General features: G+C 37.1%; 1 long non-coding RNA gene and 1 pseudogene across 1 annotated transcript; one reads left to right on the top strand and one right to left on the bottom strand.

The window, feature by feature from the left end:
- Positions 1 to 7: 7 nt before the first annotated feature.
- Positions 8 to 2620, top strand: LOC125249391. Its single transcript, XR_007180549.1, has 2 exons — positions 8 to 228; positions 1260 to 2620. It is a non-coding gene; the product is annotated as an uncharacterized LOC125249391 (long non-coding RNA).
- Positions 2621 to 5878: 3258 nt separating this feature from the next.
- Positions 5879 to 19051, bottom strand: LOC125248258 (annotated as a pseudogene).

Here is a 19051-nt window from a genome sequence, read left to right as displayed (position 1 = left end):
TCTCTGACTGAAGTCTTCATACAGACACACATCAGTGTGACACAGCATCACACACAAGCTAACGTAATAATATTTAGTTATAAAAATAAAAAGTACTTGTTCAGTACAGCTCTGTCAGAAACACATTTAGTGTAGATCTGTGTGTAAATTAATGTCTTGTCGTGAACACAGAAGGCAATAAAGTCTCGTCGAACTCCAGCCGCTGGATCACAGGATCAGGAATCTCAGGTCAGTGTCAGAATTATAGTGGATTTGAACACTTTTCTCTAGAGATGTCGTGTTTCTCAGTCCTGCTCCTGGAGAACATCAGCACTTTATCTGACACAAACCACTTCAGATAATTACAGACATGTTCGCTTCACTTAGTTTTGTCGTGGTCACAAGATATTAATTCGTGGTCACGTGATAAGTTGTGGCCTCGAGATCCTGTGTTGAGGGAACGATATCTATTTTTATATCTATTTCTCATGGCCACGAGTTCCAACCTGGAAATATCAGAAATGCATAGACCAGAGGTCTCCAAACTCGGTCCTGCAGAGTTCAGCTCCAACCTCAATTAAACACTCCTGAACAGCTAATCAATGTCTAATAACTAATCAACATATCTAATTAGGCAGTCACGTGTGTTGAAGCAAGTTGGATCTAAACTCTGCAGGACAGTGTCCCTCCAGGACCGAGTTTGGACACCACTGGCATAGGCCTCTTATAATATTTAGTGCAGAATTAAGAAATGATTATATTAACATATTGTGTGTGATGGTGCCTATAGCAGCATTCAGATGAAGTCCATCAATAAATCAGTGATGTTACATTTGACACTGAAGCTTCAGAGCATGTATCGAGGACACAGAACAGTTTCTCATGAAGATCGGTGCCAAAGCGTGTATCGTTTTCAGAGGAAAAACGAATAAACAAAGAATAGAATACAAAGAATAAACTAGAGCTGATAGATGATCAGATGATTGATACTGTACCCCATTTAAATGAGCCTGTGAAGGAAAAACGAAGCCTCACTTTATTTCTAGTCACGTGAATGCTTCACTTTTGTGTCGTAATGTTTGAACCCAGATCAGTTCTCTACGGGTTTATGGAAGTTCAGGTCCATTTACTAATATATTTTTATATATAAGCCTATAGTCTATATTACATGATCATATCTTTGTATTATATAAACAGTATGAAACTATAAAATAATTAGAACATCATTTACCACTTAATTTGTATTATTATTATAATATATTATATTATTCTGAACCCAGAATGCAGCAGCTTCTGATGAACCTCCAGCCGCTGGATCAAACCAGAACCAGAACACAGAATCACTGGAGATGAATCCTCTACTGAATCAACAAAACCAAGAGACTCAGCTGGATTCAGTGGTTTCACAAACATGATCAACAATCAGACAAAAACACTCCTGAAACAGTGATTTAAGAGTTTAGTCTCGTTCTTCATTTGTTATTGAGGAGGTTTTTTATAATGTATGTTTTGTAAATATCTGTAAATATATACAGGATGTTTAACTGTCACTGCACTTTGTATTCATATATTGTGATTTGTTTTATAATAATTCTAGCTGTAAACCAACTTCAACAGTAAACTGAGACTCTTCAAGATCAGCAGAGAGAGAAATCAGTGTTATAATTTGTGAGGTTTGGTCTCAGTTCAGGATCATGACGTCAGTAAATGTTCAGTTCAGGGTCTCTTACACCCTTCAGAAACACTGAGACTGAATATTCACACCTTCAGATGGAAAATCAGATCCTTCATCATGATCGCAGCCGTTTGTATTTCTACAATGTTTGAATTATTAAATATTGCTTATAATATGTTAGCTGCTGATTCTGTCATTATCAGTCCGTTCAGACACTCAACAGCCACAAACACAAGTGAACTTCAGTAAATCTCAATCCATCACTTCTACTAGACATGAAGATGATATTAATGCTCATAATAATACAGCTGAAATCATCCTGACAGAGCCGACAGCACCTGTACACACAACACAGACATTAATGCTCATTAGACAGATGAAAAACAATCATTTAATACTGTATGACAAGTTAGATCAGAACATCATTTCTGGAGTTCAAACATGAAATACAGCATTTGCCTTCCTGAATGTCTTCAGTACAGCAGTCAGAAAACCATCAGCAGAAGTCCAGATCATTCCCTATGAGCAAAGATTAAAGAGGAGGAACAACTGTTTCTCCTCATGAATATGGTTCAGTCATATCAAAACTTGATGGAGTTGTTGTTACCTTCCTTCCTCTATATCTGCCATTTCTTCCTCCAAGTTTCCAGCCCAGAATGAGTCCAAACACAGAAGCTCATGATCAGCCATTCTCCTCCATAATACTGAGTCTGGGAAGCAGATCAAGAAGTTAATACATTTATAACTCTTAATTCTTCTCTAATTTCTAAATTGCGATCAAACATGTTGGATTCTTTATATAGAAGACAAAATGAGAGATTTTGCTAAATGTCCAACTATTGTTTGTATTTATAGTCTGTATTGTTCTTCTTGTCTTTGTATTGTGTAACATTGTGCTTTATTTCATATGTTGTAAATGTATGTAAATAATGTTTGTAAATGGCAATAAAACTAACTTTGACTGCTCTCAGGGCCGGCCCAAGACTTTATTGGGCCCTAAGCAGAATTTTATTTGGGGGCCCCTCGTTAGAATAACTTAAGATAAACAGTATCTTATTATATAAAAATAAATGTTAATTTACAAAACGCACAATATTAAATCACATACTTAAATAAAGACATAAAATGAACAGATCAGGTGGATCTGTAACAAGATAACAATAATAAATGTATTAACATTAAAGGAATAGTTCACCCAAAAATGAAAATTCTGTCATTTCCTCACTCTCAGGTTGTTTTAAACCTGAATGAGTTTCTTTCTTCTGTTGAACATAAAAGTTATTTTGAAGAATGTGGGTAACTAAACAGTTGCTGGTCCTCATTGACTTCTATAGTGTATTTTTTTCTATTAAGTCAATGGGGACCAACAACTGTTTGGTTACCCACATTCTTCAAAATGTTCAGCAGAAGAAATAAGTTAATACAGGTTTGGAACAACATGAGAAAGAGTAAATAATAATTTTTCATTTTTGGGTGAACTATCCCTTTAAGGACAAGCAGCAGCATGTTTAATATTAAGCTGCTGTCACTTTAAGACCTGCACGCATGTAACAAAAAGACACACATTCATTTTTTCTCAAATGATTACTTTAGACATAACCAACTGTGTTTATGTAAACCTAGTGAGTATTTGACAATATTAGCGCAATCAGACGTAATCGGGCGCTGTTTGCCAGGCTTTTAGTGTGCATGCGCTTCAAGTTTCTGCTCTTAGAAAAAGCGCATGTCAGAACAGCATATGAATGAAATGTTTAACCGGCAAGGCTTTAAAGCATATGCAAATAATGAACTTTTGTGATTGTGAATAAGTGCAGTGTCCCGTGAGTGTAACTCTATTGCTGCGTTAACATGTGATGTAGGGCTGCACGGTATTGGAAAAAACTGACATTGTGATTTTTGTTTTTCTGCAATATATGTTGCGATATGAAATAAATTTAACAGATTACTTGAATAGCTCTATTTGGAAAGAATAATTCTAGAACGATTGGGGTGATTTAAATGACATAAATGAGTGTTTTATATTTTTCAGGTAAGTATTCAGGTCCAGAAAATGAATAATCAAATGTAAAATAACACTGCATAGTCTTCACTGTATGAATTGAATATAATTAATCTGTTAAAGCAAATTTTCTCTTTGTATTTTGTTGTTTGTTAACATTCATGAAACAGAAAGCAGCAAGCCTGCTGTGACTTTAAGACACATCCGTTTTCTTTGTTTGCATTACCTAAACCATAAGAAAATGTGTTTACAAGGACATTTTGACATAATTCTGCGTGTATATGTCCGTTCAAACACAAATATGCGGAACTGGTCTGAACGCAATTCAGTGTTCATGTGCGTCTGCGCGGCTCCGTGTGACAGGACCTAAACACGCGTAACTTTGGTTAATCATTGCAATTCCTTTGATATGACTATCGTGGATACGCACATCGCAATATCGATGCTAAAACGATGCATTGTGCAGCCCTAATGTTATATGAATGTACGTCGAGTTGTACAGTATTATTGGGACGGAGGCACTAGAACTGAAACTGATCAAGCTGTCATTTCATATGCTCTTGGGGGCCCCCTGGTGGCTACGGGGGCCCTAAGCAGCCGCTTAGTCCGCTTATGCCTTGGGCCGGCTCTGACTGCTCTTACTGTTACTGCAGTATATAGTGTGTGTAATGTGCTCAGTATACAGAACATCAAGAAGACTTTCTACAGTCACCAATATGAGCAGTATACTGTATGGGAATACTGTAACTGTATACTGTTGGTCATTAAAATCCCCAGGATGTCCTTTGAAAAGAGTAGGAGTGTAACCCCGACATCCTGGCCAAATTTGCCCATTGGTCTCTCTCCATCATGGTCTCCTAATCATCCCCAAACACTGATTGGCTTCATCACTCTGCCTCCTCTCCACCAATCAGCTGGTGTGTGGTGGGCGTAACGAATTAATTAAGTTGAACTGCTTGCAGGAAACTAATGAAATCTGGTACACAGATAGAGGACAATCTCAACATTAACCACAGCAAATTTGGAGTCTCTAACAGGAGATATGAGAAATGCCAAATTTTCTTATGATTTATGAATGGTTTGGCCAAAAATCACATGACTGGTGTCTTTAGATTCAGATCATCAAACCGTCAAACGATATCCAATTTTTCTCTCTCTGCCATTTTGGATTTTGACATAAAATGCTATATTTTATGAACACAATGGCATGTCGTTACAAAATGATGTGTGTCTTCAGCACCATGCCCTGAAGGTGCTCAAAAAGTGTTGGCGCTTTTTATAATAAAATTAAAATATATATATTAATAACTTTTGGTTAGTTGTGCCTATTGTCGAGAGACTGGTCTTGATAGATTCATTGGATCATGTTGTGTAACAGAGGCACCTGTTGGTAGGGCTGGGAATCAGAAATCAATTCCAATTCTGAAATCGGATATTTAAGGTCAGGAATCTACGGAGTCCTGGACATGACATGCAGGATCCTCGATTTATAAGTCAACAACAACTACTGGCCGATTCTGATACCGATATTTGTCACTTGCTTACTTATCTGAACATTCGTCTTTAAATCGATATCTGTTTTGATCATGTTTTAAAGAAGTAAAGTTCAAAGACATGAATTAAGGTCCATTTCAGCTTTATTGCAATTAACAAAAACAATTTTGAATAGTTTTACATTTAGTTAATGATACAACAGTGTGCGAAACAATTAACACTTATATTTTATAAGCTATTAACAAGGATTCATAAAAGCTGTAAAAAAAACAACTGCTTATTAATTCATGTTAGTTAATGTGTTAACTAGTGCAAACAAACTAGAGCTTATTGAAAGTGTTTCCATTTAATCTGTGCTGTTCAAACAGGGTCATACTAATACCTCCAGATTTCTCTCAAATTTGCATGATTAAATTAAGCCATACTAAGAAAGATGATCATTGATAAAACCACACATTATTCTTCATCTTGAAACTCCAGATATACTTATATTTTTAAATATCTCATCAACTGTGAGTGCTCTGGTTCAGCGTATCATCTGTTATTTCCATGATTTCTTTAGGGATGATTTTCCATGATTAGAGACAGTTTTGTTCTTAATGTTTTCTCTCATGTATTCCAGCCTACAAACATCACAAACACAATCATGTCATGCAGGAAAAAAACAGAAGAAAGAAAGTTTCTTCATAGATTAAAGCAAATATGACCATAAATCAGTCTTTCAGCCTTACTGAGGTTTAATCACTTTATTGCAGTTTTCAGATCTTTCTCCATGTTACACTGTATTTTCTCACATGTTTCTTAATGGACGGTGATGAACTTCTAATGGTGAAATGAACAGATCTCATCAGGATCAGAGCTGATGTTTTCAGGACACAGAAGTCCATGAATAACTTCCTCACTGCCTGACTGGAAAAGGAACACTGCACTTTTCTTACATCAAACTGTACGTGAAGCTGCTGCTGAGAGGTTTTCTCCTTAATAAGCTGTGATTGTCGATATGAGATGCAAACCAAAACATTTATTTCAGAAGAAATCATTTCAAATCCAGATGATAAAAAGCTCCCGGTGGAAATGCTAAATAAAGGACTGAACATTGGTAAATAAAGGTCAATAATCGTGCGATCCGAGTCTAAGCTGTGTTCCAGCTGATTGTGAAAGGCTTTTCAATGCTGTGAGATTGTGATGTCGCATCAAACTGCAACTGCTGAACCTGAGGAAGAGGAAGAGAGAGTTTGAGACGCAGTTTTCAGACAAAATGAAAGCTAAACTACACATTCACAGTCAGCAGCTACTACACAAATCCAAATATTTCACCCATAAATGAAAATGTGCTGGAAATGTACTAAAAAAAGCTAGTGGTCATAAAAATATCTATTAAAATATATATATATATATATATATATATATATATATATATATATATTTTAAGTAAAATATAATTTTACTTAATTTTACTTTTATAATTTAAAATATAATACAATTCTCAGTGAAATATGACCTACATAAAATAATCTAATTATTTATAATTAGATATATAAATGCTTAATTGTCATTAAAATAATCTCTTAAAATATGAAAACAAAATATTATACTCTCTTTTTAAAATGTATTTTTGTATATTTCTTTTGTATTGATTTTTTTTTTTTTTTTGTATTGACATTTTCATGAGATTCACCCAATTATAAGTGTATATTTCAAAATGAAAACTTAAATCAATAACTTTTTAATCGGGCAAATACATAACAAATACATATAAAATTATTAAATGTATTAAATAACTGTTAAATATAATTTTTATATTTAAATGACATTTTACATTTTTAAACTGATATATTTACATTTTGTTTTAAATGACTAAAACTAATTCATTTTTCCCCTCATAATCGTATCAGTGTTTGTGACAGTATGAAGCTGAATATATGTTCTCACCTCAGCGTTATATGTGAAGGTCAGGTCTGCGTCAGGCTGTCCAGTCACGCTCATGATAACACGAGTGACGGGCGCTGTTACACCCCACACCTTCACCTGACCCAGAGTCAACCTGTCGACCTCAGACAGACCGTCAGTGGGAACCGCGCTGGTGAGGACACCCTATACATACAGTATAAACACACAGGACAACTGTTACACACAAATAAACACACAGGACAACTGTTACACACAAATAAACACACAGGACAACTATTACACACAAATAAACACACAGGACAACTGTTACACACAAATAAACACACAGGACAACTGTTACACACACGCATATTTACAGTGTGAGCAAACATGCTATCACAGATGATAACTGATGACAGCAAAACATCCAGTTAAACTATAGTAATGAATTTTTGTGAGGGAAATGTAGTTAATTTTCATGAAAATAATATCACAATGGCATATGACATGCTTCTTGAGACTCAGTCACAACAGAAAATTGTGTTGTTTCAGTATTTATGAATCATCTAATGGTCTTCTGGATCTGGATCTGTTAAATAGACAGTGATGTTTGGCTTTAATCAAGACAGACAATCTTTGATTCCCTGCTAGATTTAATAAATCTGAAACAACTGCACACATATCTTTCTTCAAAACATATGAACGTACCGAAGATGCAGTGAAAGTCGTAAAGAGAAAACGCTTATTCTGAACAGTATCTGAAAGGAGAAAGAAGAAAACAAAGAAGATTAAGAGAAGAACAAGGGAAAAATTTGATAAAATTACTCTGATCTACATAAAAACACCAAGCTAATATAAAGATACATATTCAGAACACAGTTTTATTGTCTGTAAAGCTGATGAGACCTTACATTAAATGATATTACCAATAATAGCATTTACTATGAGGAAAAAGTAATAAATCCAACTTCAGAAATGCATGCCTTATTATTTTATTTATTTTATACCTACATTATTTTATTGCAAAACTCCAAAAACTAAATATTGTAAACATTTTGACATTTTGCATCACAATGTAATAAAACACATTCACATTCATCTGTTTCAGATAAAACTGCATGTGCTTTTAGTGTCACTTACTGCACATTTTACTCTGGAAGTTGAATAAATCGTTCAAAATCAGTCAAACCCATTAAATTTCTCACGATTCCCATCCCTAAACACACACACACACACACACACACACACACACACACACACAAACATAACTCACCAATTCCCTCTCCATCATCCCAGAACAAGGATCCATGAGCTGATCCTCCATCATCAAGAGCAACAAGAAGACCCAGAGGATTCAGACGACTACAAGAAATAATAATAATAATAAAAAACACCATATTGTGACATCACAAGAATAAATATACCTAAATATAAATATATATAAATATAAAAACACTTACATTAACATATTAAAGTGCCCTATTATATTTTAAAGGTTCCTAATGTTATTTCGGAGTCTCCTACAACAGGTTTTCATTCATCCAAGTTCAAAAACACTTTAATTTTCTCATAATATCTAATAAAAACATCTAATAATATTTTCTAATAATATCTAATATGCAGCATCAGCTCTTTTCTCTCAGTATCTGAAACAGTTCAGTAAAGGATTCGGCCTCTCTAAACTCCCGCCTTTCTGAGAGCCGGCTCTGTTCTGATTGGTCAGACGGCCCAGTCTGTTGTGATTCATCAGAAACCAAATGCTCATAATCATATTTGAATTTTAACACTTGATTCACAGTGATATGAACAGTAATGATGGCATCAGTTTTACCGTATCAATCTCGTGTAAGTGGATTTGCTTTGGCAGCAGAAATCAGCGTCTTCTCGACATGAACAACACGAACCAAACTCTTCCAGTCTCAGATACAACTACAGTGATTGAGGGCGGAGCAAAGAGACACTGTTCAGCCAATGAAGAGCAGAGGCTGGCATTATGCAAATAACTTACAAACCTACACAGGTTCAACAGGAAGTGAGACTGAATTACTGACGACTCGTTTCAGTTCAGAATCGCTTCTTTCTTTTGGGCGACAAAAACTGACTGTTTGTGGAGCAAGAAACCCTTTTGAAAGTTGAAAGAAAATACAGTGCAACTCTAGAAAAAGTCTTAATAAAGATGGCGAGCAGCTTGTTGTAGTGTAGTGTGACCTGTAGTGTGTGTTGGTCTCTGCTTTCTGCCAGGGCAGGATGTGTCCTCCTCTCACATGCAGGTTAATCTTTGATAATGGTGTATCCATATCCACAAACTGTCCTCGCACTCCAACAACTTCACCCTGGTGGATCAGTCACATACCAGCAGATAAGAGAAGCCAATATATAGTAGCGCAGGTTGAGTTTGTTTAGAAGCCAGCTGCATTATGACTGCTTCTTTCACTGACATGCTACTAAAATCTTGATAATAAAGATTTGCATGCTGATTAATTGCTCACCGTGTGGTAATCGTACCAGCGGGCGTTTGGCACGTAGCCCCGGACCACAGTAACACCCTTCACAAAACAAAACCAATGAGAAATGAACAAACAACACATGAATCAGTTCAGGGTATGTGCGCAAAACCTCAAAACTCAAACATGACTACGGCTCATGTGTTTGTGTAGTGTGATCATAGTGGAGTTGTGTTTGTGTGTGTTCAGCACCGGGTCCAGAGCAGGTGTGATCAGAAGAGCCGGACCCCAGAGGAACTGCCTGTCGATCTTCCATGTGTTTTCATCTGTGACAAACCTGCAGTACAGAACATGATCTCATCAACACTGGACATGACTTTCATGTGAGGGTGAACTGTTGAGAAACACTCACTCGTGCAGCAGGGGTCTGACCACAGTGTTTCCGTGAGCGTGAGCTTCGTACATCAGTGTGTACAGATACGGCAGGAGGGTGTAGCGAATATTCAGCACATCACGAGACACAGCAGCAAACTCTGCTCCCCAGGCCACGGGATCCTGCCTCTGTCAAAGATCACACAAACTCATCAGATTATCATCATTCAGCACTTCTGAAGAAAACAAGAACGGACATAAACACTGAAGCTCTGCAACATAATTAGCTCAGCTGAATGACAGGAGAGAGACAAATTTGTTGAGTAAAGTCATTAAGTATTCTCATCGCTTCATAACATTAAGGTTGAACCTCTGCAGTCGAGCTGACTATTTAACAATGTTTTTACTACTTTTCTGGACAATGAATATGAATTTCGTTGCTTTCGAATAGAGGATAAAAAAAACCTCGGATTTCATCAAAAATATCTTAATTTGTGTTCTGAAGATCTTCGGTCTTACGGGTTTGTAACGACATGAGGGTGAGTAATTAATGACAGAAATTAAATTTTTGAGTGTATTAACCCTTTAAGCATCAGCACCTTATCATACATTCTCTTGACATTTATGAAATAACAAATGTGTTTTATAAACACTCAGTTACAGCAGCCAGAGAACAACTGACGCAATAAAGTCAAGAGCCCGATTAAAGCCAGCACTGCCCTCAAAGAGGGTAACTCTCAATTAATCATCAACATCTAAACCTCTGTTAATTCTCACAAGAGCTTCTGTAGACGTACAACAGAAATAAAGTCAGTCTAGTAATGAGTGAAGCTGGTAATGTTTTGTAGAGTTTGTAGAGTTGTTTAATGTGATCTTGAGAGATTAAATGTCTTTTATCTTCAGTTGATTTCATCTAAGGCTGTGGCTGAAGTCAGTTAGTTTTTGTGTTTCTCTTTCCTTCAGTGATTCTGCTTGTTAACAGCAGGTGTTCATCATTACTGCTCAATCATCACTTAATTATCTCATTAACTCTGACACTGCTTCAATGGTACTTTAACTCAGTAGTGCGCACACACATGAACACTAAGCAGTGTTAATTAACCTGGCCATTTTTCTGCGTACTATTACATCTTACCTATTTCATTTATGTATGACTGACAAATATGAATCACATTAAGTTTATTAGTTTGTTTCTGTTAAAACTATGTAATCCTAATGGATGGAAAATTTGAATGTAATTACATAAAACTTCAATTTAGACTGAAATATTTTTGAGAGTGTGTTCTCACTGGCATGTTTATGGTGTTGTGGTTTCTGGAGAACGGGTAGAAAGCTCCGAGCTGCATCCAACGCAGACACATCTCGTATTCGGCAGTGTTAAAGAAGCCACAGATATCAGCGCCGGTCTGGAACATGAGCAGAAATAAGGGAGAGTGAGAAGGGAAAAGAGACATGAATAAATACAGTCTTTATTTGATAGGAAATAAAGCACAAGTGCTGCGGCAGGACGAGAGAGAGGCACTTACATAAGAGATGCCAAATATGCTGAACTCCATCATGCCTAAAAGACAGAAAGACACCACATGTCCAACAAAAACACCCCACGGGTCAAAAACTAAAGGACAAGGACAAACTAGATGTGTTGATTGCCCATGCAAAACATGTTGCTAGGGTGTTCTGGCTGGTTGCTAGGGTGGTTGGTTACTGGCCTGATTCAAAAAGTTTCTATAATACTCAGACAAGTATCGTTGCCTCAAATTGTCCTTAATCAAATTTCAAGTTTAGCACTTGGTTCTGGTTTTCTTTCTCTTGCGTATTTCTGTTATCTCTTCTTTGACTCTTGCACCATATCTTTGAAAACCATCTGAAATGTTTGAACAACAAATTGAAATTCTGACTTTGGATCACTTGAAGACCCCCTTTAGTATGCGATCCTATTCAAATGTTTGGGGTCAATGCAGTTTATTACAGTATGTCCTCATTGGCTGATGGTGTGTCTTCTATATTCTGATTGGTTGATAGTTCTTTCTGCTCAACAAGACTGAATTTATTCGATCAAAAATACAGTAAAAAATTGTGAAAGATTATTACAGTGTAAAACAGCTGTTTTCTGTGTGAATATATAGTAAAATGTAATTTGTGATCAAAGCTGAATTTTCAGCATCATTACTCCAGTCTTACGTCACATGATCCTTCAGAAATCATTCTGATTTGCTGCACAAACAAACAAAAAACGTACTGACCCCAAACTTTTGAACAGAAGTGTATAGTAAATATGAGCACTAGCTATGCTAGCTGTTCTTCCCAATAATAATAATCCCCATCATCACACCTATGATGGACTTCAGAAGCTGGTCCCAGCCGGAGTAGTTGTCTCCCAGCCAATGTCCTGCCCAGCGGCCACTAGATGGGTATGTTGAACGGGTAATTACCACACCTCTCTTTCCAGTGGTATTAAGCAAAGCACTGTGAAATACACACAAACACACACAGCAATTAAAACTCCTTCCAGATCAACGAGAAATAAATCTAGTATTGAATATGGAGGAACAGAAAACTCACTCGTAAGTGGGTTTGGTGTGAGACCAGCCGTACAAGTTGTGGACATCATAATGTTTTGACGCGTGTGCCATCAGTAAGGATCTGCTCACTGTTCATGCATATAGTCTTGTGGTTCAGACCTCTGTGCATGGACTCCAGTGCTGGGAAACATACACAGGGCAGATTCATTTAGGACAGAAAGTGCTAAATTCAGGTGCCTTAATAGTCGACTAAACATTAGTCAATGAGAAGAGGCTTAGGCGACCAAGATTTTGTTTGTTAGTTGCAGAAAGAAAGAAAAAGGAAGTCCTCCACAGGAAGTCACACAGTCTGTGATGGACAGATGGTTAATTGTGGGTCCATGTGGTAATTACATTATGTCGGGCAGGAAATCCAAACATTTGCCTATCATTCATCAACCTCAAATCATTTGAAACATGTTATCATTAGCAACTTTACATGACCGCTCGCTCTAAATGTGTCCTATTATTAGCTGCATATTCAAGCGTTTGTGTCGAAGCTGAAGTATAACATGCTTACTGCAAGACATGGAGGCGCTGGTGCAATCACTGATTTTTTCCTGATAACAGCGGAATCAACTTAAAATACTCTGGCATTTTTAGCCACACAGACTAATACATCATTCGAAACTGTAAAGGATCTACTTTTATTTATGTAAACTCACAATAACAAGAAAAAATTTGTGCCTTTGTAGAATAAAGAAAACAAACAGGATGTGTTTTCTGCCGTCTCAGTCTCCATGAACTTCTTTTTGGAGCACGTCACAAAAATGAAACTCAGCATTTAGGCTACTTGCCTCACAGAGAAAGCTTGAAATATCTACTTTTAAATGAACCAGTTCAAAACAAAACAAATACTCTCTTTTGTAATCCGTATTAAATGTGCATTTCTTTCTAAAGGCACATTCACTGCGGAGATGGCTAAACTGACTAAGAAAACACTAGTTTATTAATAAATCATTAAAATGCCTCCTTGCTATTTTTTCGGACACATTCATAATCATTACTTTTGCCAGTGCTTTGCATCATGCTTTATGTGTGTGCTTGAATGTAGAAAAGACTATATATTTAAGGCTCATAATGGTTTAGTTCCTTCCCCATATATATTTAAGTAATTAATTTAATACAAACATGCGATTAGTCAACTAATGTCTAAATGAACGACTACCAAAAAATCTTCAGTCAGGGCCAGGCCTAGTAAATGTTGACCATAGTGTTGTAAAGTCCACATGCCAGGATGCACTCATAAGAACTTACGGGGCATGTATGGAGGATGTTCCAGAGTTTGATCCCCTAGACACTTCTCTCCAGCGGTGCCATGCACAAAATTGGCCGGCTCATTCATGTCCTTCAGAAAGCACAACACAATGAGAGTGTTATCATGCAATGAATCCAAAGGAGAAAACAGTGATGGCATGCAAATGAGTGTAGAAAAGGGGCGTGGCTATGATAAACCTTCACATGCTCTTCCAAGATGTAATCCTGAATCAACATCCTTAACAGTCAATTTCCTCAGATTTAGAGTTATTTCATTCTTACGGTTAGAGTTAGATGTGTTGTGAAAAGAGCAACAACAGTGTGTAAAGGCACAGATCTTGTACACTTTTAATGAATGAAATTGCTTTACTTTTCATTTCAACATGAAAAATGACAAAAACAAAGCACTCACGATCCAAAGTCCGTCAAACTTCATGATGTTGTTGTAAAAGTCTTTAATCTGCTCTCCCCACCACTCCGCTGTACTCTTCTTGAAGAAATCAGGGAACGCCACGAAAGATCTGAAGCGCTGAAAGTTTAAATGAAAGAAACATTAAGTTGGACAAGGTGCTTTAACCATCACTACACTGATTGGATATTTGCCAATTTATTTAAATAATAATGTGCTGGTTGACTTCTTCTCTGTTCTGATTGGCTGAGTTGGAGTTTGTTTACTACAGCATAGTACTAGACTGTGTTCCATTCAACCTTTAGACATGCACTCACAAACTTCCCTAAGCACTTCCCCTCGGGGGAATCCCTGCCACCATTTTGAAGTGTGTTCCACTTCGTGAAGTTGACGAAGGAACAGACCCTCGATTTTGACCTAGGGAGCGAGTCTACTTCATATGTACGCTTCAGGCAGCTCCATAACCCACAATGCAACACGATTGTGATGTCACCTCATATCGCGTTTAATTTACCCTACCACAAACAACTCTATGATATAATAATTCTTTTTTAAAATATCTAAAACAACCCAAACACACCTATATAAATATAGAATGCTGCATTAAACAGTTTTCGTAAGAAAAAAAATGTAAATAATAAATCAAATCCATAGCAGATTCCAAGTGATCGAGGGATTAGGACGGTCCAGTTCAGCCCATTGCACGGGTTCCGCCAGTAGTGGGCGCTCATGTAACGTAAGCAATGACGTACATCCGAGTCAACGAGACCGAGGGAAGGGCATAAGAAATGAACTGGAACCCAGCCCTAGTATGTGCTCATTGGCTGATGGTGTGTCTTCTACATGCTGATTGGCTGATAGTATCTATGATGTCACTCATCTCTCTTGACTGCATTTGCAACTACAGCCCATTTTCCTGATGAATAGACTTGAATATGGAGGAACAAAAGTAAAGATATCTGGTTCTCTGATTAAAGAAAGAAAGAAAGCAATTTAAAGAGATAGATAATGAAACAGAACAAGATACCTCTACTTGAGTATCCCAGTCCAGAGAATCCACAGTAATATTGGGATAATCAGGCCACACCTATGACAAACAGAAACAACAGCTAAAATCAGTGGTTCAGGATCATTCCTGCTTCAGTACATGTCCACGCCAACAAAACTATGAGGTACTGCCTCAGAATCCATCAATATATGTTCCTCTTCCTCTCTGTGTTTGTCATACCTTTCCAAACACAATGTCATTGCTGAGCTCAGGAGGCCATTTGATGAAAACGTCTTTTTCAATCCCGGTATCAAACGCAGGGTAGGAGCCTTTAGTCTCATTAGCTGCTATAGCCGGGTCCTGACGCACACAAACAAATAAAGCATGAGGTTTTGCTTCAGAATACATTTCACTGCATGTTACTGTCGATAATGATATCAGCCTACAAAAGCTCTGTTCTCATTACAACATCCTTTACCATTCAATAGAAACTTTTTTTTCTAATAATTGAGAATTGTTGGTACCAAAATGAAGATGAAGCGCATCCCCTCGGCCCTCATCTGGTCCACCAGAGCAGGCAGTCCCTTGAAGTTCACTTGGTCCAGCGTAAAGTCCATCTGCCTCTCCATGTAGTCAATGTCTGCATACTGAACATCCTGTGAGGGGTCAAAGGTCAAATATTAGAATCATTAAACTTAATGAGCATGACATCAGAAGTGCACTCAGCTTCGAGGGAACATTGCTAGTGAAACTTGTCTTTAAAAGTACTGTTAATAAAAGGACATTAATGGCATTTTTATGAAAAGATGAACTTTATGATTCGGTTACTCTAAATACAGCCACAGAATGTTGTGTTTTCATCACATGACTGCAGAATAACTTACATTTACAGCTAGAAATGCAATATTCCTGAAGATCTAATGCAAGTTCTGAAGGTCAGTGAGAGTTACATCACTGTTCATTCACACTGAAGGATGAGATCACTTACATAAGGAATTTCAGCAGCTTTCATGTCCTTGTAAAGATCTGCGATTTCCGTATCATTGGCGTATCCATAGCGACAAAGCTGGAATCCAAGCGACCAATAGGCTGGAAGAACCGGGCGGCCGATCATCTGTCAAACAAAAGGCACAAACTGAGAGAGAAATATTTGACATTCTATGCAAATAGATATTAGAACATAAATATTCAAGTGGATTAAGAGAATCGACTGTGACAAACAAACTTCCTCTAGATAGATATTTATGTGTTTCCTGCATGTGAGTTTTCCGATGTTACACACACACACACCTCAGTGTACTGCTGAACCACAGCTTCTGGAGAGGGACCCATCACCATGTAGAAGTCCAGGATTCCTCCGATGGTGCGGAAGGTCAGAGCTGGATCAGGCAGGACGGTCACATCTGAGAGCAAAAAAAGAAATCATGACAATGTACTTAAGTCCAGTGACGAAGTAAAAATACTTCACTATTGTCCACCACTGGATGTGTTTAGGTTGGTCTTAGCCCATTTAGCACAGGTTGTGGCCGGTTTTAGTGTTTTCTTGAACTCACCCATGGCATTGCTGTTGAGCAGGAGGACGCCGTGAGCGCTTTTTGATTTCTCCAGACCCATGTAGAAGGGATGAAGTCCATAACTGTTCAGTTTATACTACAGATGGGGAGAAAGAGATCAGAGTTTGAGTTTGTGATGTGATGTAAAGTGCAGATGACATACAGTATCATACAGTGTTTCTGACACTCACCCCTGGAGGCTGGTCTTTGGCAAACAGGCCGTATGTGTGAAAGTTGAGGTCATGACTGTAGCTGGGGTGCTCCGTTTCACCAACACCATAGACATAGTTTGAGGGGAGACGTGTGGAGATCTGAAGGAACTGATCTGAGAATGTGAACCCTGGCACGGCAGAGTCCCATCTAGAGAAAAAGAGATTTAACAAAACATTGAGAACACTGAAAAATAACTTCCTTTCATTAAGAAGGCAAACTCTGCTTTTATAGTCATAAAACTCTCAGAAAACCCTAGAAATGCTCCATCAGCACTGCTATTCTGAGCATTTTAATTCATATATAAAATATTACATTTTTATTTAATGCATATGTAAAACATTCATTTTAACTCGCATTAGATTCAATTGATTGGTATACCTTGAATGTAATGCGTCTGCCAAAGTCATGACTGTAAATGCCATATGTATAAATATAAATGTATTTTATAAGATGATTACAAATGGTAACCAAAATGTACAAATGGTAGTTTTTAACCCTCTGGTGACCAAAAAAAAAAAAAGTGTTTCGAACTTGATTAGAAAAAGCTAAATGGTCATAAAAAAATAGTTTTGTTTTGTTCATGGTCAAAAATGACCGCCATAGGAAATTAATGGGAAATGGGCAAAAATATGAAAATACAGAGAATCTTTTGTGTGTTAAATCTACAAATCATCCACAATGTAGAAAAAAAGTGCACAGTAATGAAGGGGTGACACTCTAAAATATCAGGAGTGCAAAATGTCTAACAAAATGTCTTTCTCTGTGTTCAGGTTTGACTAGTAAAATTAATGCAAAAACTGACACTTCAAATCAACATTAAAAAATTTTTTTACATCTATTAAATCTAAACCTTTATAAAAAAGTTCTTTGAAAATGTTTATATATATCCAAATCCACAACTTAATAAAAATAAGTATTTATGTCTAAAAACAACTAGAGAAATAGCCTTTTTATATACAGCTATATAGGAATCTAGTGGTTACACCATGACATTACAGATGTTTTTCTTCTTTTACTCCCACCAGATGGCACTAATCTGCCTTCAAAACTTTAAAGGCATTGTCTCTATTTTAATTATTACTTCTTCTTTTTTTTAAATTGAGAAGTAATTAAAAATATATTTTTTTATTATTATTATTTTCAATGGGAAAAACAATATCATAATTGTCGCATAAACATTCAAAAGTACCATGAAATTCTCTCAAATTATAAAAGAAAAAACATTATTGAACAAAAAGACAAAACAAAACAAAACAAAAATAAACAAACATTACATTGATTTTACTGAAAATTTAAAAAAAAAAAAGTTCCATCAGGTGTTCGGTCACATTTGACCATGAACACAAGTGTGACTCCCAAATGAACAACACCAGAGGGTTAACTGTGAAAACTGCAGTAAAACTACCACATGTTTGCCAAATGAAGCTCTCTGGACTCCATGTTAGCAGAGTAATTACTCACATGATTTCTTCTGAGCCCTTTCTGATCACTTGGATCCCGAACGGCTTGTGCTGGATCTGAACCCTGTACAGTCTGTTGTTTTCCTCTGTCTCTGGGGCGGCGGGCAGGTCGAGGGGAACAGGGACCTTGTATCGAGCATTGGCTGGGTCAAAGATCTAGATCAACAGGACCAAAATCAGTCCTATTCTTAAATGTGTTCATTTATTTTCTTAATTCAGAATTCTTAAGATAAAAAAAGCTCAACAATAGAGTGTTAAGGCCATTAACAAAAAGTATATATTAAATGCAAAGTAAGTCGCTTCGGATAAAAGCGTGAATGTAAATGGTATATTTAGTCATTGTCTTGGTCTTAATCCTAAATTTAGAAAATCAAACCTTCCACCGCAGGCTTTGTCCACTCAGGTATGTGATTTCCACACGGAGCTTGTCGATGTCTCGAGATTGAGGACGTTGACTTGGGAAATCAGGATTGCGCACTATATCTACAGTGATGCCGCTCGGCTTTTCAACAGTGTTGTTGGTGACGTAACCGTGGGTCTCGGGGTAATAACACCAGGGCTCTTTGGGAACACCTGAAGGCTATTAAATATGGAGCAGATGTGTTGTATCACAGGAAAGAAACACTTCAGACCAAACTTTGAAAACACCAGGGTTGAATATTAAAGATCTTCTCTCTCTGACCTTCCAGATGCAGCCGCGGGCTTCACATTTGGCCTGATCAGAACCCGCTTCAGGGTGACAGTCGAAGCGATATAG

Source organism: Megalobrama amblycephala, linkage group LG16 (assembly GCF_018812025.1).
Source record: "Megalobrama amblycephala isolate DHTTF-2021 linkage group LG16, ASM1881202v1, whole genome shotgun sequence".
In the NCBI taxonomy this organism is placed as follows: Eukaryota; Metazoa; Chordata; class Actinopteri; order Cypriniformes; family Xenocyprididae; genus Megalobrama; species Megalobrama amblycephala.
Note: the sequence above shows the minus strand (reverse complement) of the source record. Positions and strands in the feature narration are given on the sequence as shown.